Source organism: Lepeophtheirus salmonis, chromosome 7, assembly GCF_016086655.4.
Source record: "Lepeophtheirus salmonis chromosome 7, UVic_Lsal_1.4, whole genome shotgun sequence".
NCBI classification, from domain to species: Eukaryota; Metazoa; Arthropoda; class Copepoda; order Siphonostomatoida; family Caligidae; genus Lepeophtheirus; species Lepeophtheirus salmonis.
This window is the reverse complement of record NC_052137.2, coordinates 38,977,865-39,001,652: the sequence shown is the minus strand read 5'-3', so window position 1 is coordinate 39,001,652 and position 23,788 is coordinate 38,977,865. Positions and strand designations below refer to the sequence as shown.

At 30.9% G+C, this 23,788-nt stretch overlaps 5 non-coding genes across 5 annotated transcripts; 4 read left to right on the top strand and 1 right to left on the bottom strand.

Annotated features, from left to right (window-relative positions):
• Positions 1 to 387: 387 nt before the first annotated feature.
• TRNAT-UGU (transfer RNA threonine (anticodon UGU)) lies at positions 388 to 459 on the bottom strand. Its single transcript has one exon. It is a non-coding gene; the product is annotated as a tRNA-Thr (tRNA).
• A 15,574-nt stretch (positions 460 to 16,033) lies between these two features.
• Positions 16,034 to 16,105, top strand: TRNAT-UGU (transfer RNA threonine (anticodon UGU)). The gene has a single exon. It is a non-coding gene; the product is annotated as a tRNA-Thr (tRNA).
• Positions 16,106 to 17,370: 1,265 nt separating this feature from the next.
• Positions 17,371 to 17,442, top strand: TRNAT-UGU (transfer RNA threonine (anticodon UGU)). The gene has a single exon. It is a non-coding gene; the product is annotated as a tRNA-Thr (tRNA).
• Positions 17,443 to 18,388: 946 nt separating this feature from the next.
• On the top strand, positions 18,389 to 18,460 carry TRNAT-UGU (transfer RNA threonine (anticodon UGU)). The gene has a single exon. It is a non-coding gene; the product is annotated as a tRNA-Thr (tRNA).
• Positions 18,461 to 20,347: 1,887 nt separating this feature from the next.
• Positions 20,348 to 20,419, top strand: TRNAT-UGU (transfer RNA threonine (anticodon UGU)). Its single transcript has one exon. It is a non-coding gene; the product is annotated as a tRNA-Thr (tRNA).
• The last annotated feature ends 3,369 nt before the right edge of the window (positions 20,420 to 23,788 follow it).

Genomic DNA, 23,788 nt, shown 5'->3' with positions numbered 1-23,788 from the left:
TGAAAAGTTGGAGGAATTTTGTGACAAGTTGGAAGGGAGTTCAGGATGGTCATAAATAATTCCTGGTTTCTGCTCCACTAAGTACAAGAAATATGTCTTAACTGTTGTCATTACTTTTGATGATGTTCATATGATATCCTTTTTTGAATCTTTATAAGACTTTGTCCAACGCAACCTTAGTATAAGATTATTAAAAATTTAAAGAATTCATTCCATTAAAAAAAAACATTTCCTTTGCATATATATATATATATATATTGGTAGCTAAGAAATATTACAGACTTGGGCAGTCTTATAATTTTGAAGTTTAGTTTATTAAAATATATATTTTCCCTCATTGATAGTGACAATAAAAAATAGTAAAATTTATAAAAGTGTTCTAAAATATGCCTCCAGAGAGGATCGAACTCTCGACCCCTGGTTTACAAGACCAGTGCTCTGCCACTGAGCTATAGAGGCCTGAATAACACTCTCATATACTTTACTAAATTTATATCAATTTATTTTAATTAACATTAATCAAGGCAATTGAAAACTTCCTTCATGAAAATACGGAAATCGAAATCTTTAACACTTTTGAAAGTCAATTCATTCAAAAACAATTATTGCATAAGCACTGTATGTTTCTGACATCATGAAACGACGCATAGATTCATCAAGTACAGGGTTTGGTATAAGAGTAATCAATCAAAGAAATGCATAATTGAATTCCAAAATGCCCTCCTATTGAGAATGCTTGAGTAATCACGTAAAACACAATTAAGTAGTAATAAATAACAGAAAACAATGTCCACAGAGAGGATCAAACTCAACGTTAAAGGTCCGTGTTCTTCCACTGAGTCATATGAGTTCATGTAAAAATTACTAAATTTATTCTCATTTGTAATTTTTTGAAAGCCCCATAAGCATACCTTTATTTATAATTCCGACAAAAAAAAACCATTATAACTGAATATAATACAATCCCTACACATATATGATAAGAGTAAAAGAAAAAAATAAATAATAGAAAAAACGACACTAAAAATTACAAGTCGTTTCATTTATTAATAGAAACACCTAAAAGTGCGAACAGTGGGTTTATAAGGATGTCAGACCTTGGGAGACGTAGTGAGTCCAACTGTTTATTTATTAGCTTTTCTGGTGAGTTTTCTCAATGACCGAGTATATACGTTCTTATTCATCTATTTTTTATTGACTCCAGTTCTATGAAAAAAGGAGTGGGTGGACATTATTGGGAAGATAGTATTAAGCCACCCTTTAAATAAAACAAACTAACTAATAATTTTACCATCTTTGCTTCATAAAAAGCCTTCTGGAAATCCTTTAAGATGGCTATCAATTATCACATAGCAATAGAAAGAACATTAGAGCATGGTATGATTGCTAAATTAAATTCAGAATCTTAAATTTGTTAATTAGATTAATTAAATCATTACATAACAATACATATTAGGGAAGTTGTATCTACTTTTAATCTTAAAAGTTGTTTATTTCTAGCAATCTTTGTATATAGTAGGTAGTTGAATTTTTTTTCTTTCTTCTCATTACTTAAAACTCTCACTATATCTTAAGAGTAAAATCTAACTAAAGGAATGTTCACAATTAATTATTCATGATCACTCTATGTAATTATGTTCCACTTTATCACAATGACTTGTACTTTAATGGCAGGAGTGAAGAAGTAACACGATATTTTCTTAGATTCAATTCCACATATTCGCTAAGGAGTATCTATTTATCATTTTCTATTTAAATAAGATAATTGATAGTCATTCTAACAAATGCCAGTCAGTACAAATTAGTAATTAGAATAAATTTGGATTGACTAGATTTGGTCATGGATTGAATGATAGAATTGATGATAACAAGGCTAAAGAGTGAACACAGAATATTCCCTCCATTTCATTTCCCAAATGGATTTGAATGAAGTCAGACAGTCTTCTTTATTCTACTATAACTGAGACTTAGCTTCATATTCTTCACTACGACGTGGAAGATCCTTAATGGGGTTGAATGTATTTAATAGAATGAAGACCATGCCAAATTGTAGAATCAAGAATGTAGATTGTTGAGACAAACCCGGAGGAGAGGGACTGCGGACTCCTATTTTTTTGAAAAAAAAAGAAAGATTGATAGAGTTGTTAGATGATAGCTTTCTTGCTTTTGTTGACTTAGTTTTAATTGGTTTTGATCAGACAGAGTTATTTTTTCAGATGATATTATGTGAACACTTTCAGGTCCTTCTTCATAAGTTTGTTGATTGTTTTGTAGGCCACTTTATGGAGGCTCCCCTTTGGATTTCCCCGAATCTTATCTTGTATGATTTTTATATTTTTCGTAATGCGTCTTGTTCGTGGTAGACCACTTCAAGAGCAATGTTTGACAATAATTGTTTCCATTTATATGTCTATGGTGCGTTTTAAGAAGATTATGTTAATCTTGATGACCTTTAAAGACTTGAAAAGTTTTTTTCTAGCAGTGAACCTAGACGACAGCATCACGTTATTCTCCATCCTCGTAAAAGAAGAATATTCAAAAAAAGTGCTTTTTACAAACTTTAATGATAATGGATTATTTCTTTACGACGAAAATTTTTACAATGATATCTTGAAACCTTTATGAGTTATATAAGTTTGGTTTTTTTAATTTTGATTAGGTGTGCATACCTACAGACCCATTCATTTGAATGATAACAGGAAAAAAGTTATTGTCCACAAAATTAAATGATAAAAATATATCATTTCTTTCAATGATACTCTTTTTAGAAATTTAACTGTCCCAAAATTTTGATCTCTGTCCAGTTCCGTCCTAAATGACCGAATTAAACTAAAAAGCTGTTCCATAGAGCAACCTTTTCTATATAACATTATTTTTTGCTGTTATTCTCAGTATACTATGTTAGAACTATAGACATTCAATCTATAAAATGAATACTAATTGATTTAATTAAATCTAAATTAACAATTATTGGAAAGAATTATCGTGAATGAAATAAACTTTAAGTTTAACTCAATTTATTCAATTCGTTAATTTAAGTACTTTAATGTATAAAATGAGTGAAATAATGTGGGCTTAAAAATTTGGGGCTATTTCAATAAATAATTATATTATCAACTATTTTCAATTATCCAGGAACCAAATTATCCAAAAGTTTCAATAAAAATATCACCATATTTCACAAATTTACTGATTTTTACTACTTTAATATGAAGATACAACAAATTTAATATCATTAGTTCCAGAGAAATAGTATATTAAATATATTTTCCGTAAATAAATTAACCAAAATTATCATAGAATCCGATTTCAACATCAATAACTCACTCCAATTTTATCCAATTAAGTTCAATCATCTCTGGAACTAATCAACGAATTTTACTAGTGATATATGCCCATGACGATAGTACTCGAAGTCTCATAGGGACACGGCAATAACAGAATCGCCGGAACGGCACCAAGAGGAACAACATTAGAAAGAACTAAAGTCGACTATTTGTGTCACAGCGTTTATTATAGGCACCGGAAATTTTTGTGACATTTTCTCTGAGTCACTTTCAGATTGTACTATGTTTTTTGATTTGGATATTCTGGAAAATAAAATAAAATGGAGACGTGAGTTTAAAAAATAAAAATGAGTTGAATTTTATTATGTGAAACCGTTTAACAAGAAAGTATATACCTATAATTATATGTATATATAGGTGTCATTCAAAAAGTATGTACCGTAAAAATAAGAATTTTTGAACTAACAATCATCTTTTATATAATATACTGTGCTGTTTTTGACAATACTTGGTACATAACGTTAACCTCTCCCCCCACTCCTCAATAAAATTATTAATATTACACTTGCGATTGAAAAACATTTTTATCTAAGATCTAAAATATTTATATATTAACTATTAAAATTACCTTTAGTCTTATGGAATTTTATTTATTTATTGAGTAGCCTATTTTAATAAAATGGTTTAATATTATTATTATTATTTTTTTAAATAATAATTTATTTTTATTTATAGAAACAAATGGTGGGTGATTTTTAATTATTTTGGACCTTTTTATTAAATCGTGTAGATATTTCTCTATCAAATTAATTTGTATTTACTTTTTTAAAAGGACTTTTTGTATCAAAGGTCCAATGCTTTTGTAGAAATTTTTTTCATTGCTGGGCCATTTACAGGGAGTGGGCTGGAGAGGCTCACAAATTAAGGAATTTTTGCTTTTTACTAGATTTTTTTTTGTAATTCGGGAAATTTATGCAGCAGAGCATAAAATTCAATATTTGAAATTATTTTCTAAAAAAATTAATTTTTTGGGAATACATATGGATTTTTAAATTATTTTTGAAAAAATTAATTTTTTTCAATAAATGGGTTTGGATTTTTCAAATTTTATTTGAAAAATAATATTTGAGATCATAATTTTGATTTTTATATGAATAGCCTTAATTTTTAAAATTTGAAATTTCATTTTGGAATTTTTTTTCCAAAAATTTAATTTTCTGTGATTAACTGTGGATTTTTTTTTCTTTTTTTGCAAAAAAAATGTATTTTCTGTTAATTGCTGTTTGTTTTTATGTTTTCTTTTCATTTAATATTTTTTTTATTAAAAAAATTAAATTTTACTTGAATAGCGTTGGAATGTTGAAGCTTTCATCCTATCGACTCCTCTGAAATTGTGTATACTTTAAAATCCTTTCTTAGGTACATTACATAACGTTTTTATGATAACCCCCTCTCACACTTAAAAAAATCGTAATGCCTGGTCACAAAAATGGCGGATACCCCCACCCTACCGTTATGTACTTTTTAGATGAGGATATTTATACATGTTGTATTTATATGGAATATTAATATGATTGATTAGTAATTACTATACAAATATCAGTGACGGACAATTTTAAGGCCCATATTGAAGATATATGCAACACTAATTTGTATCAGTAAACAATTTAAATTAAAAGATTACTTTTACAAATAGAAAATTTAATCTTGTGACATTTCTGTCGATTTAATTGTCACAACAAGAATTTCTTTTAATTCAATACATTTAGTTAATGGGCAATTAAATCATCAATCGCATACATATTAAATTTTAAGAAATTAATTACAAATATCCTCAAGGTCTTTTTAATGTTACAAACTACACTCTGTAAATTATATCATCCCAAATATAATGTATATATATTGTCTAATTATAAAGTACACTCGGGAGTATTTGAAATAACTTGGAGTAACAAAACTGAGCTTTAGCTACAAAAGCTCGTTGCTAAACTTCATCTAAAGTAAGAGTAATTCCTTTTTATATGTATAGAATGGGAGGGAAAATACTCGCAGTAGCATGACTAAATTACAAAACACGTGATTTTTATGGAATCAAAAAAAAAAATACTGCCATACCAATTTGTGATATGTTTAAATACTAAGTATAGGCATATTTTGATTATAATATAGCCTTCTTCACAAGCAATAACAGTCTGGAGATGCCAGAGAACAGATGGACAGATTTGAACGATAAAGGCCGTCCCCATGGCGTTCCAAGCGGTCATAATGGCAGCTCAGTTCGGATCCAAACTTGGATGAGAGGTCCATTCTTCTTCAAAACGTTACAAACTACAAAGTCCGGGGTGTAAGGTAGGTGATGGAGGATCACTATATGGAGGCTGGTGTAGAAGTCAGCCATATTGTTTCTTAAGAAAATTAGGTTCTTCTTGACTCTAATAGAATTATTGATGGTGTAGGCAGTTTGGATAAAGATGCCAAAGGCCTTTGCAACCTTATTTGGCATGAAATGGACATGCGTTGCCTTTTAGTTGTTGCTCCGACATTTTTTCACTAAGAGATATGAGATAAGAGCTGTTTTAAATTGTTGTTTGGTTGCGTAATAAAACTTTGCAATGAAAAATAAGGGGGATAATATAATTGATAAATGTTAGTGTCATTTTTGAGTCAACATTCAGTTAATTCCCTTTTATATATATGACTCCCTGAGCTATACATAGTTACACAAGCACTTTGTTTAAAAATGAGTTCTCCATCGACAGACAAACAGACATATAGAAAACTTACTTTATTAAAGTAGATTAATGTAAATTAGTGACCAAATTTTTCCCATAACAACTCAACGATCTTTCCCTTGTCCCATCAAAAGAATATCCTTGACCCTTGTATTAATCTTGATGTCAACATAATACTTCAGATTCAAATCTATTTGACTTTCGTTCTATCACAATCTTTTTAATCTTGCTCAACCATGTTGTAATATGATAATAAATTTTGTTTATGTTATTTACAAAGCAATACTTTTGCAAAAAGTTGTTTTTGCAAGATCGCCGTCATCATCTTTTTTTTTTATTACAAAAGAGTCATAAAAAGGAAAATATTTTTTTGGAGCAGATGTAAGGCACAAAAAGATTTAATTAAGTTGTTTATTCTTTTGAAGAAAGTTTATATTATTATTATTATTAATTAAGACTTTTTCTTTTCGAGCCATAGAATCTTTTTCTTGTGTTTTATTTTTGTTTTTTTATACAACTTTAATTACCTATTTATACAATTAATTAAATACTAAGTAAAGGAACGCACACACGTGACTCTTGTAAGAGTAATCAGAAAATCTTGTACAAGGTTCAACAATAGAAATGTATTGTTAGATAATTGTGTTTATTTTTAGAAGGGAAAGCTAACTTTTTTTTTTCATTAAAATTCTTGAAGGTCTTTAATATAATGGAAATATGTATTTATAACATATATTTTTAATTGTTTCTTACTATGTGAAAAGGTTTATTGACCTCTACTAATCAAGTGGAAATATATCAAATTGAGAATAAAGGCAGGTCAATTTCATTTTTAAATCAAATTAAATGAATTTTTAAAAAGTATTTCTTATACGTAGATCAAAAAGTAAATATAAACTCTTTAAAAATAGCAAAAGTTATGGAAAACTTGAAAGAGAAACTCCAAGAGCTCCACTATTTATAAATATCTTGGCTTCCAAAATTCAAATTTTTAGCTCAAAGGAATTTTTTTGGAATGTTTAAAATATTATATCGCTATAACATAAATATATATTTCACATCTTGTATTTTATCATATTCCTTACTACTATTTGAATGATACATCTCTTAAATTTTAATTGTTATTGCATACTTCATAGAGGTGTGAAAATTGTATAAATTATCTTGTGTGTTGTTGTCAAATAGAAAAGCATATGTTGAAAGTTTGACAGACAAAAAATCTGCTGATATAGATCGCTAACAAAGCTACAGTATTCATTGCTTTATAATATATTTGAATTTTGAAAATATGGAGATATAATTAATAAGATCACTTAATACCTGAAATTTCAGACGGGACCAAATTTACGGCACAATTTCAAATTTCCACTGACAATATCAAATTTTATTATCCGAGCAAAGACTGCGGTTTTATGTTCAGCTCTACCCTGCACGCTTTTGCTGATTTCCCGATTTTGAGAGTAGTAAAATATTTTATCCTATACAACGTTTGTGCGACAGAAGATATTACTTCTAACTTAATAAAGGCAAATATATTATTTGGAGCTTATAAGAGAAATAAAAATTCTTCTCCTGGTCACAAAGCCGTGGAGTTTGCTTTATTAAATCATCTGTTTCGAAAGCTATTTAACTACATTTGACAAAGCACGTTACCATTAAAAGTTATCTGTCAACTGACCGATTATGGCTGGTAATATAATTTTTTTAAATTGTTTGATATAAGTTTAATATTATCCAATAATTGATTGCTACCTCATTCAATGTGGTAAGCCTTTATTATGACCAACTTAACGGAAACTCATTGTAACTGACTTACAGCTAGTACACACTACGGCTGCCATTAGGGAGTCCTTCTTGAGATTATATATTGTATTGCCTCTCCTGACCGTACTCTGGATTGCAAATTCAAGTGAAGAAGGTATCCAAATGTGCTCGAAATTTACTTTATTCCATTTTAGCACTACAGTTTTATTGTAAACCTAAGCCCAGAGGGCAATATTTTTCTAATAAATTGCTGTCGTAATATTTCTGACTTAATTAATGAAATTTCTACACACAACACTATTAATTAAATTATTTAAAAGTTTAGATGTTTCTAATCCTCGAGCATCCAGTATAAATGAGCAAGCTCGAAATTATCTACAGAATACTCGTATTGTGGATTTCAAGCAATTATTGTAGTCAAATATCCTCTTAATTCAGGGTAATACTATGTAAAGGGTGTCCACGATAAATTGGAACTATCTTAAAATTCAACCTGCTTGATAAAAATGGAATTTGGAATGTATTTGTTAATATGAAAAAGTTAGACATGATATTAAACAATAAATTTATTCAACATGTCCTCCCTCAGCAGCCACCATCTTCTCCATCCTGCCCCTAAAGGATTTGCATGCCCTGATGACTTCCGCGGAATCAACAGCATTACACTCCCTCGTAATTGAGCCCTTCAGGGCTGCAATGCTTTTGTGGCTGACCTTGCACACCTCCCTCTCCAACTTCCCCTACCAGTAGTAATCACACGGATTGAGGTCAGGTGAGTTGGAGGGCTAGGTGTTGCGATCCCAGAAAGGGATGTCGTGAGAGTTGAAGAGGTTAGTGGTCCTCATGGCGATGTGTGCGGGCGCTGAGTCTTGTTGGAATATGATCTCCCTCCCAGTGGCCGTATCCTTCATCCAGGGGATGACGAACTCCTCCATGACTTCGCAGTACCTTATCACGTTAATCCTTTCCTTGGAATTGAAGAAGAAAGGAGGCATCACCTCACAGGTGCTGCAGATTACACCCAGGGTCATCATGGAGGCCGGGAACTTTGTGGTGAAGACAGCAGGGACATCTTCTCTCTCCTTGGCAAGCCACCTGCCATTCTGGGCGTTGTAGCTTCTGTCGACAGTCCAGTTCTTCTCGTCAGAGAAGACCTGGACTGTCTTCAGGGCATTGAGGAGACGCTTGCCGTTGGTGAGCCTGGTGGCCTTCATGGATGCCGTGAGGATGTGTTGTTTGGCCATTCGGTATGACTTGTACCCGAGGTCCTCATTCACAGCCTTGGAGACCAGCTGCTTGCTCACTCCACGGTTCTTGGCCAACCTGGTGAAGGAAGTCCCCTGTGAAGCCTTGATGGACTTCCAGAGGCCTTCAAGGAAGCGAGGAGTGCGGATTCGGTCACTTCTCATGTTGTGGGCCTTGCAGCAGACCTTCCCTCAACCTCCCAGCCATTGAAGACCCGGTACACCGTGGTCTTGGGGTAGTTAACAAGCTTGTTGATAGCAGAGGGCTTGTGTCCCGCACGAGCCAATTCGAGGATGGGTATTTCCTTACTTCTTCCATGATGACTATTGTTTGTTGTCAAAACAACTGTGTTGGAAGTTATAGTGTATTGTTCACGCAACCTTTTATACTAGTATTATTTAAACCCCGAATATCCACATTATGGATCTGGATGAAATTGAAAGTAGTTCCAATTTATCGTGGAACCCTGTATATGTACATGGAACACATCTTTCAATAGAAATAAAATGTCCTATTTGGAAAATGTAAATTAAAATATTGTGTAAATGTGTCAACTATTTGTATCAAAGTATCTAATAAATATCTAGGGCAGCTTTAATAATACATATACAATATACATACAGTTAGATTGAATGAGACAATTACATAGGTAGGTACCTCAAAATATATACAAAATGTACAGTGTGCGAGGTGAAGTGGTGGACTTGATTTTAAATCCTTTTTATGGTTTACATTACGAAAATATTTTAAAATACTCAGTTGTGTATTTAGCAGTAGGGACTATTTCTGTTAATAAACTACTGCCAACTGTTGATTTTTGGAAAAAATCAACAGTTGTCAGCATTGAGGCGAAAAGGCAGAGGGTGACTGATTTGCAACACACCCAAGTGAGTATAAGAAGCTCATGAAGGTGGTAGGGTGCTCCAAGAGTCTTGTTGAGAGCTTCACAGGCAGCATTAGACAACAGATACTCCAGATCATGCAGGACTTGGACACTGTGATCACCAGAAATCCGGCCAAGTCGATGAAGTAGCATACCAAAGATCTCTATATCATGTATTGGACTGTGAGATGGAATCTGAAGGATTTGGGAAGACCTCTTATGTACAACGATATAGACAATTGCTTTAAACAGAAATCAAGAGAGGCTAGAAATTTTTGAATTGATTAAAGTATAATGAGTTAACAGTTCGCATCTCCTCCCCAGACTGTTCCCCATTCCAATATATCCGAGCTTCTTCATATCGAAATTTGGATGACCTCAAAGACTACGTAAAACCATGTCCGATGCATTCAGCAATAAGTGCTGCGTCGCCTTTAGGACCACGTTGGAGGTCATGGAAGTAGCCAAAGGAAATCTGATATATCCAAAAATAACACTTTTTCCTCCTTTTTATTCTAGCAAAAGTTTACTAAATTTGTTGGTTATCAAAATGTCCACAATTTTACCTTGTACACTGTAGAAGATACTTTAAGTATATGTGATCATAGATGTGCACGAAGGGAAGTACCCTTTATTTTTTTTTTTTTTTTTTTTTTTGGGGGCCCATATTTGCTACACTCTTAACATATTGATAGTACTAAATTTTCTTGGTGATTACCTTTTGATGTGTTTGTGAGATCTAAAGTCTTTTTTTCCTAAATAATGCAAAATGCTAAATGATTCAATTTTGACTAAACCTTATTCACATTTAGACATAACGAGAGAAAGAACCCATCAGAGTTTTTATACATATTCATAGCTACCTATACAGTATAAGATTAATGATTGCCAATAGTAAAGACAAACTAAGAGTTCTGTATAAGTAAATGCAGGGTTATTCCTAATAAATCGATATCAACTCCAAAAGGGAATCTCCATACTTTCTTTTAATATATTCAACACGAATTTAAACTTTTCTCATTGATTCAATTATGAGAAAGGATCTACATATGTTTATTAAAACTTTATACTTCATGCATATCTGAATAAATATTGATAAGACGTTTCTGATTCCATTTAGAGCTTCGTGCCTGCATATTCACACTCATTCCATCCTTTACGATAAAGAAGCATTGAAAAACAAAAAAAGCAAATGAATTATTCATTGAAATTAAATTAGTTTAGTGCATCATTAATGACTAGAATGATGCACTCCTACTCAGTAATATTTAAATGATAATCTTGATAGTCTATACGCAGAAAAAGAAAAACTAGGATTAGATTCATTATTATTTTTAAATTAATGTAAATTATAAATTGTAAGTTTCAAGAACATTTTTATTTATTGCATATTTGATATTTTTGTACCAAAGTACAGTCATTTGTAAAAGTTTAAGACCCCTATGATATTTTAACAAAGTAAGGTAATAATCGTTTTCTTGACATGCATAAACGTGCCATGTTTTACTGGGTCTAGAGTTTGTGTTTGTCCAATGAAGCTTTGAGGATAAAGTTGTACTCGCATATTAGCTGAAATCCATATTCTTCAAAAATGGCAAAAAAGCTACCTTTTTTATGTTGAAAGGGCTAAAATGTTGACGTAACTCGGAGAAGGTTATTATGAGAGTGAAATTACTGCAAAGATATGATGTACCAAGACAGCTGTTCACACAACCATCAGTAATTTTGCAAAACTTGGGATTATACGGACAAAAAGAAAATAGGGTGCCCAAGGAAAAGGTTTACTTCTATATTTAATATGAGGTTATAGACAAGTTATATTTACACAACGATAGAAAAAGTATTTAGATTTTAATAATTTAGTAGCGTAGTCTTGTAATTATGTTCTTTTGACTAGTAGAAGCAAAACCTTTTCATGCTACGAGCTGGGCATATCAGAAGTTGCCTTTCAATCTTTCATTGTAACTCTTGCTCTTCAATGATGGATACAAATGGAGGATTAGGGAAAAATTATGCAGTTTGTTGATTTGTTGTAATGTATTGAATAAAATTGGTGCATACTTTGATATTCTTATTAAAAATTACGTATCCTTCTTAACGTTAAAAATGATCATGATTTCAATTAGTTCTAGAGAAAATTATAACAGGTAGTAAAATGTAAAAAAATCTTTAGTAATATTTTCCTACATGGACGTTACTTGGAAGCTTTTTTGACCATTTGTGCGGAAATCTTTTAAATCAATGTCACAGTCCTTATGAATGAAAGCATTATAAGCTTGAATGATGACATCATTTTCACTTGATATCCTAGCAGACGTAGTTGGTTTGGAAGTGGTTCTTTGACATATCCGTTTCTGAGTGAGGAGAGATTTTGAAGATTTAGTCATCTGTGAAGAACAATAGGCGGCAAATAGCATTTTTGAAGGTTGTTCTCCTCTATAAATTTAGTATTTTTGTAATTCCCTTCGTTTGTCAATTGTATCACTGAAAAAGCCCCAATGCTGATAGTGGAGTGAATGGACTCTTGAATACTCAGAAGGTGCTTTGTCTAGGAATAACTAATAGCCAGGAACTTGGAGTATTTGTCCTAAGAGAAAGAGTATGGTGATATAGGGAAATTGATTGATTCAGTTTCATAACCAGAATCCAAATTAGGTACACAATTTTTTTTGCCATGATGACAAACGAACATGACAGAGATCATATTGACAAAAATATCCCAAAACTTTTTAATTAGACAAGCCTTGTGTTATTCCTCCACGCCATTTCCTCTCCTCATTTCTCTCGGTCATCCTGGATTCCTTGGTTTAAATAGTTTCCTTCTCCTCACCTTCGTCAATACACAACATTGGCGACGAGGATGGGATCAGGATCACGTAACAGTAACTGTAACCTTGCTGTGGGATCGTCGGCGAAGCTAGCCCTGCTGGAATTGGGTAGCCCTTTTTAGTCGACAAGGAGAACGCACATTCGTCTACAGATACTGGCTTTGCCTAAGGTTGGGCCTCATGGAGGAAGGAAGAGAACCATAGTCACTTACAAAAAGTGAAGTGTGTGTCCGTGTCAGGGACCACATCATTCAAAGTGGATTTCATCCTATGAAGTTATGGTTCTCCGTTGTTCCTACTCTCCCGTTCACCTCATTGGGTTATGAATGTGCAATGGTTTCTCCTCTGGATCCTCCAGAGTTGGATGAGGCTACATCGAGTGAGATCGATATGTCTCCCAGGGACGAGCAGGGTGATCGTGGCCCTAAAACCTCTATAAGGGTGAACGATGTTTCTCCTAGGAACGGGCAGTGTGCTCACGTTCCTAAAACCTCTATGAGGAGTAGTGTTTTCCTTTCTCCGGTGCGCGTGCTGAGAGCAGAAAAGTACAGTCTTTTACCTCGTTTTAAGTATAAAAAGTAGTGTATTTTATCTATGTATCAGAGTAGGTTTTTGCATTAATAAGAACACAGATGTTCTTATAAATAAACCTTGTTTTATTCGTCCACATCTTTCCTCTCCTCATTTCTCTCGGTCATCCTGGATTCCTTGATTTAAATAGTTTGTGCCTCCTCAACCTTGTCAAGACACAACACTTTCAATCTTCTAACTCGATCTTCTGAATAAAAATTTAAACTGAAATTATGTGCAGCTAGGCGTTTCATTGAATATTTCAGCCATTTGTTTATTTACGTCATTCATAGACAACCACATTTATGTCGAACTTAGTGCTGATTATAAGCGCAGAGAAACGTAAATAATTTTAGTGTGAGCCTTCACACATTTATTTAAGTGTATAAAAAATATAAAAATGCGGTCTGGATCGGTCCAAAGGAAAAGTTAGGTCTGTAGATCGGTCCAAAGGAAAAATTCGGTCTAATTCGGTCCCAAAAAATCGATCTAGACCGATTTTACGGATAAATTGTTTATAACATGGCATGATATGTTGTTTAAAGTACACGGACATTATACAAAGTTTAAACAGAGATATTTCGGATTAATTTTGATCCTGTCATCTCTTACATGTTTACAGTATTTTTCTAGAACTTATCCTGTGCTTTTGAAAAAAAAAATGGGGTTTCATAGTATATGTGACCGTGAAAAATCGGTCTATAAATTGAGACCGAAAAATAATAGGTCCTTAAAGTGAGACCAAATCAAAATTAGTCTGCAAAGTGAAACCAAAAAAAAAATAGGTGCTGTTAATGTAAATTCGAAAAAGTTACAGGTAAGTGAGGTTCATCTATTAACATTTGTAGTAGCTACGTAATGCTTTGTGTGACCACTGGCTGGGATGGCAGGAACACGCTGAATGCAGTTATTTTCTTTAATAGAAATAGATGATAACTAGATATGGCCACTAATTCCGGTGACTCACTTAAATCAAATGACTGTTAGATCAGGTTTGACTCTAAAACTTTATCTTTAAAAAATTGATTATGAAGAAATGGGTTTCTAGCCAAGCTCCAGAATATTTTGAACCTTAAAATTAAGGAGAACAAGGCCTAAACTCGAACTTCATTAAAAAGGTGGTAGAATTATTAATGTATTTGGTTTATTTTAAGAATGACTTATTATTTTTATTGATGTGCAAAATTATTTTAATAATGTACGTTTAAGTTAACTGTGTTTGTAAATCTTCATCAACGACTGACTTTAATTTACTAATGATCATTAAAAATAAAGTTAAATTATTCGTCCATTTTTTACAATGAACTTATGTAGATCAGTGAAAGAACACTGGTCCTCTAAAGTTGAGTTTGATACTATATGGAAACATTATTTGTAACTACTTAATTCTACTTTATGTTATTACTCAAACATTTTTGATAAAAAGGGATTTTGAAATTCAATTATATTTCTTTGATTGATTACCTTTGTAGCAATCTGCGTACTCGTGAATTCATGCATCGTTTTATGATTTCAGAAACACCAATTGCAAATGCATTAAATATTCTTGTGATTATGCATACATTGTAATTCAAAAGTGTTAAAGTTTCCATATTTTCATGATGTAATTTTTCAATTGCCTTGACTAATGCTTATAAATATAAATTTAATCTATTTGGGGAAAAAAATATGTAAAAAATTATCAAGCAAGCCTCTGTAACTCAATGGTTAGAGAGTTTGATCCTCTCTGGAAGCATTCATTTTTTCAATTCACATTTTGAGAGATTGTAAATTTGAAGCTGGAGACAAGTTTTTGAATTTTCACATAATGGATATTTTTTTACTATTTTTGATATGTACCGTCAATTAAGTATAAGATTTTAATGTATATTAAACAAATCAACTTAAAATTTTTATAACATCACTACATTCATAAATATGAAAGCAAAATACGGCATTTGGTTAAATGGATTGAATTCAGTAAGTTCTTAATACAGTTATTTCTAGGATGCTTAAGGTAACTTATATTTCTCATAATCTTGTCTTGGACCAAATTATATAAAGATTCGAATTATAATATCGTTCAAACGTAATCAAAAGTAAGGCTCCATGCAGTGACGAAAGTTTTTTTTTTTTTTTGTATTTCAGTCCAGCTAAATCGAGGAATTATTTATGATCATCCTGAATTACTAATCTACTTTTTACCAACTCCTAACCAATGAAATGTATTTATGACAAGAGCATTGATAATATTATGAAATTTTTCAATTGTAGCAGAGGTTATATCAACAGAGTAAAAAAAGAGGGTCAGCTCCTATGGTTGTTGAATCTGATTTACCCCTTCCTCCCATAGATCCTATTATAATATACACAAGTGAATGTATATTGGACCAGCATTAACACAGATAATCGGTAAAACACAACACCAATGAAAAAGAAAATCAAAGAATTTATTTAGTTTGATTCTCTCTTTAGGGATTTAAACTATTGTATTACTTTTAAATGATAAATCAATTAAATATTGTGTTTCTGAGTCAATCATTGAATTTGAGTATAGCTCCCTTTTTGGGATAAAAATTGAACTAATGTGGTATATTTGGGGAGTTTCATCAAAAATATTTTAATGTTTTTCATATTCTAATTTTTTATATTTATAAAGGTTAGAATTCACCTAAACAACTATTAATTGACTTGATTTGATGATAAAAAATAAAAAATTTATTTTATGAAATATGAACTATGTGAGCCTCTATAGCTCAGTGGCAGAGCACTGGTCTTGTAAACCAGGGGTCGAGAGTTCGATCCTCTCTGGAGGCAGTCATTTTTTCACTACATAGTTTGAAATGAATTAAATTTTTGAACCTGAATCTGGGTAACGAGTTTCTTATATTTATCAAATTATGTATTATTTCCGATGGTTTAAAAAGTTTGTAACTAAATATTTTTTTAAACTTTTGTGGAATTATATATATAAAATTGAGCTATTTCTTTTTTTATTGTCATACATTCCTCTATTTTTTGGAATTTATCCTTTCCAAAAAAATAACATATGAGTCTTAATTGATATGATACAATTGTAATTTCAGCATTTTTAGCAATATAGTTAAATGAAGTAAGTTAATAAAAAACAATTAATTGATGGAACAGGATTGTTAATGTTCCATTTGAACTCCATATGCTTAATAACTGCATTTATTATTATGCCTTAATACTTTAATTTTTTATAGTGGGTCAATTAATTAATGAAGTCATTTTTGATGTCCTTATTGAACATTACTTTTTAATAGGAGATTGTTGCAAATGGTAGTATTCCAGGAATAATTTATAATACATGTAAATACATATTGAGACGGGGCTTTTTTTTTTTTTTTTGGTTTTTTGGAAAGTTTAAAACAATATACAACTTTTGGAACCATCTTTATACCATATTAGCTGTAATACATATTTATTTCTATTCTTTGTCTCAATTTTTCATATCGATGTTGCATATTTAACCAAATATCCCAATTATCATAGATAAACAAAACATTAGAAACATTTGTCAGTTTAATTGAAACATAAATATATAATAGGTGGTACAGCTGTAAATATTTTAAGTCTTAATATTTTATTTTTGTAGATGTGTTTGTTTCTTTTGAAACTTACAAATTAACTTAAATTGATGACAAAAAGTACCAAATAAATTTTCATATAGATCAAAAATTTATCATATAGTAGTCTTTAAAAGAAAATACAAATAATACAATTATAACCAGCTGTGGAGGACAGGTATATTACGCAAGATGAAGAGTTTGTTTCACACTTGAAGCATTTAAACTATTCCATTACTATTACATAATAAATCAATTACATAATATTTCTGAGACAATAATTTAATTTGATATTGAGTACAAATCCCTTTTGGCTCTATAAATTGAACTTATTTAGCATATTTTTGGAAATTTCATTCAAAATTCTTTTATGATTTTATAATTTTTATATGTACAAAGGTAACAATTTACCTAAACAGATGTTAAATAACTTAAATTGATGACAAAAAGTAAAAAAATCATTTTAACATATATATAAAATGTACTAAATAAGCCTCTATAGCTCAGTGGCAGAGCACTGGTCTTGTAAACCAGGGGTCGAGAGTTCGATCCTCTCTGGAGGCATGTACTTTTTTTGTTTTATAACAATATCCTATATTTATAATGAAATGTTAATAATTTTGCATAAATGAACTTTGAAACATTAAGATACTAGTATATGATGAATTATTGATTTGTGTTGCAGGATGTGCGTTATATTTGTACGTCAAAGCAAAAGTTGCACTTTTTTTTTCCCACTTAACAGTTTCATCATTAAAAAATCTAGAACAGTATGACGTTCTACAATAGTATTCAGGACTAAAAAAAAAGAAAGATTTTCTGTTTGTATAATTATTTTTACTATATAAGAAAAAATATAAGTTTAATTACAAATTCAAGTATGATGAATTTATCAAAAATAAAATTATAAAAATTCATGATTTCTCCCCGCATCTGATTTCATAAAATTGTGACAGATGCGTTTTTAAGTCTTTTAGTTATTTACACAGAATTCCCAAATATAAATCGACTGATTATAATAAAATGAAAGTTCAAACGCTTTTTACTACCCAGGGGTATGAGAACCCTGCATTAGAATGTTCTTAATTTGACATATATATATATATATGTATAATATTTTTAAAAATTAAATTATGTTTGAGTTACGCTCAAATAAGCTAGTCCCGCACTTGTATTGGCTAAAGTAAACAAAGATAAACAGAATGGTGACCAATTAAGTTGATGAATATATAAACCGAAAATTCTGTTTTATTTGGAGCAACATAGGCATATATATTTTTAACAAATCTTAGTTGTTTTTTTAAAGTGTATCATCAAGAATAAATTGTACATATACTAGGATTAATTTAACAATGGGATCATCTCACTAATATTTTTAAAATCGAGACAATACATTTATTTTTTACATACATAAGTGTTCAATTTACCTGAACAACTGTTAATCAACTTTAATTGATGTCTGAAGTATGTGATAAATTTTATGTTTGATCAAAAAGAAGCACATAAGTTGGCCTCTATAGCTCAGTGGCAGAGCACTGGTCTTGTAAACCAGGGGTCGAGAGTTCGATCCTCTCTGGAGGCATTTTTTTATTAACAAAAATCCACATCGAGATAATGAAATTTTATAAGTTCATATGTATGGACTTTGAGCAATGCTGTAACTTTTACATGTTGAATTATTGATTTGGGGTGCAGGTATCTTTTTTGTGTTATATATGTATTTTGTGCCATGCACAGACACTTAATGATTCAAATATTTGATGATAGTTTCATGCTGCAATATATGTAATTATTATTCCCAATCATATTAATCCAATTTTATGAAATAAATTATTCATTATTTGTACCTAATTGCATTGATTCAGTATGGATTATTTGATAATCGGGATACTTTATCAGTCGGCATAAATCGCTATTAGAACCGTTTTAGCAAAAATCATGAAAACCACACAAAAAAAAAAAAAAAAAAAAAAAAAAAGGAAACATATTTATAATAACTATGAAGATATATTTGTTATTAAAGTAGTCTGGTAAATAATTTGCACATTTATTTATATTTTGCGAACGTGTTTGTTCAACAAAGTGGTAAATCAATTTGCCATCGTGTCCATTTGGATATAACGTTTATTGGAAAAGTGTCCTATAGCCATATGAAAACAGATGTGTCTTCAACTTTTTTGTACCACTCATTGCTTTTATCATAAAGAAATTGTTGATCGGCATATCTTGATACAATAGTATTCAAAACGCAGAGAAAAAAAAGGAAGAGGAGAAAAAATGATCTTCTTTTTCTAACTATATTTACTTCGTAAATAAAAATTTAAGTTGAATTAAAAAAATAGCATTGATGAGGGGTGTATCGAAAAAAATAGAACAAATTGTATATTTTTTAACTAAGTAGTATTTTTCCCTGATCTCATTTTATGAAATAGGAACAGACACGTTCATAAGCAATGATGTAAATTCAATGTGTTTTTTAATTTTTTTAACTTGTATTTGGTAGTATAAAAAAGATATTTTCTTTTTCTAAGTAGTTGTCATTATTATTTAATTCCTGAGTAATGAAAATTCTTTCCTATTTAGATTCAATTACGTATATTCATAACCTGTCTAAACGTTCGTGTTTGCTCATAAAAGACGGAGTGTAACCCTAAGAATTTGTGTCGGAGTTATAATTGTAAGTCCTTGTTGGACACAGGGTAGAATTTGGGATCGACATTGGAGTAATTCTAGCAAATGGCCTTGTTTATATCCTTTCTGCTTCCTCTCTTGTCACAGCTTATTGTAGCTGATCTAATGAAAGGTCATGAGCATTATTCTTTCCCTTCTTCAAATTGTCAGAGTTACATTGTTGATTTTCAGCTTCTTTTTTTAACATGTCCATTATACACTAGATTTCCCCCTTTGTTCATAAGTTTTTTAGTTATTCTACACATAAGTCACTTTAATTAATAAAATTGATTTCGACTGATTTTATAAAAATAAATAAAAGTTCAAACATTCTTTACCATCAATTACTGGGTTGTGACTTAGTGGTTGGGTACGTCTTCATTAGAGTGTTCCTAAATGGTGGATAATATCTTTTAAAATTTAAATGCTGTCTAAGATGCGCCCAATATATGTCAGTTTCACTCCTCTATTGGCTCAAGTAAACATAAACAAAATATACAAATTTGATAAAAAGAAAAATAAGATACTCTTCTTCATTTGCTGTATATTATATTTTTAACATCCTAGATTTAAAAAAATATGTTTTTAATATAAATATATTGGAAATTTAGATTATTTTAGCATTATGAGCTTCTAGAAATAAAATACTCAAATGTAATATTTAAACAATATTTTTATGCTTTTCTATTAATTATTACTGCACATTTTTCAATTCATCTGTACATGTGTTCATTAACTTTAATTGATGATAAAAAGTAGTAAAATAATTTTTATATACGTCATAGCACTTAGTGTGGAAGCCTCTATAGCTCAGTGGCAGAGCACTGGTCTTGTAAACCAGGGGTCGAGAGTTCGATCCTCTCTGGAGGCATTCTTTTTCATTACACAATTTTTAAAAGGTAAATTTAAATTTCGGATTTCTTATACTTTTTTTTATAAGTTTTTTAATCATACATTAATTATCTGTCTTTTCTTTTTTTCCATTACCCCCAAAAATCATATATGTTATCTTTGTTAATATGAAATAATTACCACTATATTCTTGGATGTGAACTATATATTTTTAATTTTTAACGTTTCTCTACTATCATGTAATTACAGCATTTTTTTTTCTATCAAAGACGTGAATCCATTTAATGGACAGAAAAATTAATATGTACTTCATATCTACTGTGAAAAAAAATATATATATTCTGAAAATATACGTCCATGGTATTGGGCTTGCAGAAGAGCTGACAGACACAATTTTTTTTTTTTTTTTTTTTTTGTACAAGTTACAATTTAGTACAAGTTGCAATATAAAATTATAGGAATAATTATTTTCCTTGGACTAGTTCAGATGAGAATAATGCAATAATGGAATTAAATTTTTCATTCATGATTGTTTGATATATTAGTCCGTTTTGACTTTATCAATGAATTTTAATAATTGAAAAGTATTTTCGTATATACGCAACTTTTGTTTAAAAAATTTTAGCATAGTTTCTGGTATACTTCAGCTTCTGTAATATCAACCGGACTGTTGAATTATTTTTCTTCAACTTGCACCATCGATGTAGTACATTTATAAAGCAACAATTTTATTATTGATAAACAAGTAAATGACTGACCTGCGTAGCTGATCCAATAATTTGATCCTCTAAAACTAAAAATCATGGAATGTTTTCAGTTGGTATCAATCCAAGTACAAAATTTGTGTTATTAAGGACCTTTAATCTGCCATCAATAAAAGTAGTCTCTTTTACAGGTTTTAATATTTCATCAAAGTCTTTGAATGTATCATTTATCACATAGGGTTAAAATCCTCATTGGGGAGAGTGAATTGTAATTTTCTTTTCAAATATATTAGGAGTTCAACCCTACGAGGAATCTGGGGATTGCCGTTTGGTGTGGATTGCATGCTGGCAGTGTCACTGGGCCGTACTTTTTCGTCGACGATGACAATCGCCACGTTACTGTGAACGGAAATCATTACTGCGCACTGATAACCGATTTTTTTTTTTTGGCCTGAATTTGAAGATATGGACTTGGACGATATGTGGTTTCAACAAGCACACACGGCAAATGTTACAATCGATTTATTGAGGAGTAAGTTTGGGGAGCATCTTATCTCCAGAAATGGACAAGTCAATTGGCCGCTTCGCTCGTACAATTTAACCCCTCTAGACTATTTTCTTTGGAGTCACGTGAAAGCCCTGGTCTACACCAATAATCCGTCGACGTTAGAAGAGCTCAGAACAAATATTCAATGCGAAATTGCTGCAGTTTCAGTCAGTTTATGCGGAAAAGTAGTCAAAAATTGGGTTCCACGATTGGACTTCGTAAAACGTGCACGTGGTGGTCATTCAAAAGACATGGAATTTCATTCATAAATCAACTTGAATGTATTTTAACGGCAAATAAAAAAATTGTCGATATCTCTAACCGTTTTCGTTTTAATAAAAAAAAACATGTGAGCACTGTTAATGAAAACCCCTTTAGTAAAGACTTGCTCCGCCGTTTAAAATATATGAATTGATTTTGGAAAAAAATAGTTGGAATAAGAAAAATAAGCTTAGAATGATATATTTCATGGCTTACAAATGCCTACGTTCTACAATGGACTTAAATAACTTTTCATCTCTTCTGATACTATCACTTTAGGATACAACTGTGTTGATAATTGAATCAACAGAAGAAACAAATATTATTTATTTAAAGACAGTTCATCCACTAATTAGTTCTTATATTATGAGAATGAGATAGTTAAGATATTTTGATAAATTTATAAAGTTAAGTTTATTTTGATAGGACTCTTTCTAGAATATGAATGTATTACGCTTGTCTAAACTTCAAAAGTTGTTTTTATTGTATTTAATCACTTCTAATTCACTTTTAAATGAACTCAATATAAAAATAATTACTTTTTTACACATTTTAAAAAGCTTCACTTAAATTAAAAGCATTTATTAATCTGCAGACTTCTATCAAAATCAATTACATTAATTGGAAATCAATTAAACTAAAACGTTTTTTGTATTTGTTTTAGTCATTTGCTTAAAAGAAAAATTTAATTAATCAAAAACAATGTTGATGCCATTCATACTACTAAGCATATGCATTCAATTAGGATAATTAAATAAAATATTAAAAATATAAAAACTATAATTGATTTTTTTAATTACTAATGTACCTTGTTAGGATACCGTCGAAAATGATTTCGATTCAACGTTGATAGTCATATAATATATTAGGTTGGGGAAAAAGTAATTTCGTATTTCCCACCATTTTTAAAACTAAGTGTATCTTGTTTATTATTGGTCACATCGTATCACACGATATAGTAAAGGTGTGAGTTTATACTACAAATGCTTTCGTGACATTATTGCGCTTGACTGGTTCATTCGTGAATTATCTTGCATCGAGTAAGATGTACCAGATGAAGAAATTCGCTATATTTTAATTTTTTACTGCGTGAAGGGAGGAAAACCCCTATGAGCTGACGCAAAAAAAAATCTCATTCGCAAATTTCCATCTGTGAATTGCTGCTGTATTGATCCATCTCTGATGTAGATTTGGACTCATGATGGAAAATAGATCACTTACGTCAATGTCAAGCGACAGATATCGTGGTTGAAGCACACCGAAGCGATCCAAGCCGTGGCCAAGCCAGGATTGACTACCAGGAAGGTGATACTGTGTGTTGGGTGGGATTGGTAGGGAATAGTATATTTTATTGCCACTCCCCAATGATCAAACCCTCAATTGTGCCCTCTACTGTGAGCAATTTGGCCGTTTGAACCTGACGATTGATAAGAAGCGTTGAATAGGAGAGGTGTCTTCTTTTATCAAGACAACACCCGACCAAAGACAGCTTTGATGACGTGCCAGAAGGATTGGATGCCTTATCTTTTGTGAGTTTATGCTGGAGTAATTACAATTCATATGTTTCTGTGAACACAAAGGAAAACTCGTATGTTTAATTTAGGAATATTGAGATTATTTTTGAAATTAAAAAACCTAAAAACTTCACCTTCATCGATTAAAGATTTTGAATAACAAAAATTATTTTAACCATGTTGATTTTTCTATGGAACTAAAAAAATTTAAATTATTTTGTATTGAACTTCCTTGTGGCTCTTCCCTAAGTTTTTCTGCATTTTCAGTATATTGGTTTGATCTGGGAATGTTATGTATCGAATTCTGACATTTCCAGTAGGTTTTTTGGCTGAACACATAGAATTTTGCAAAGTAACGGTTA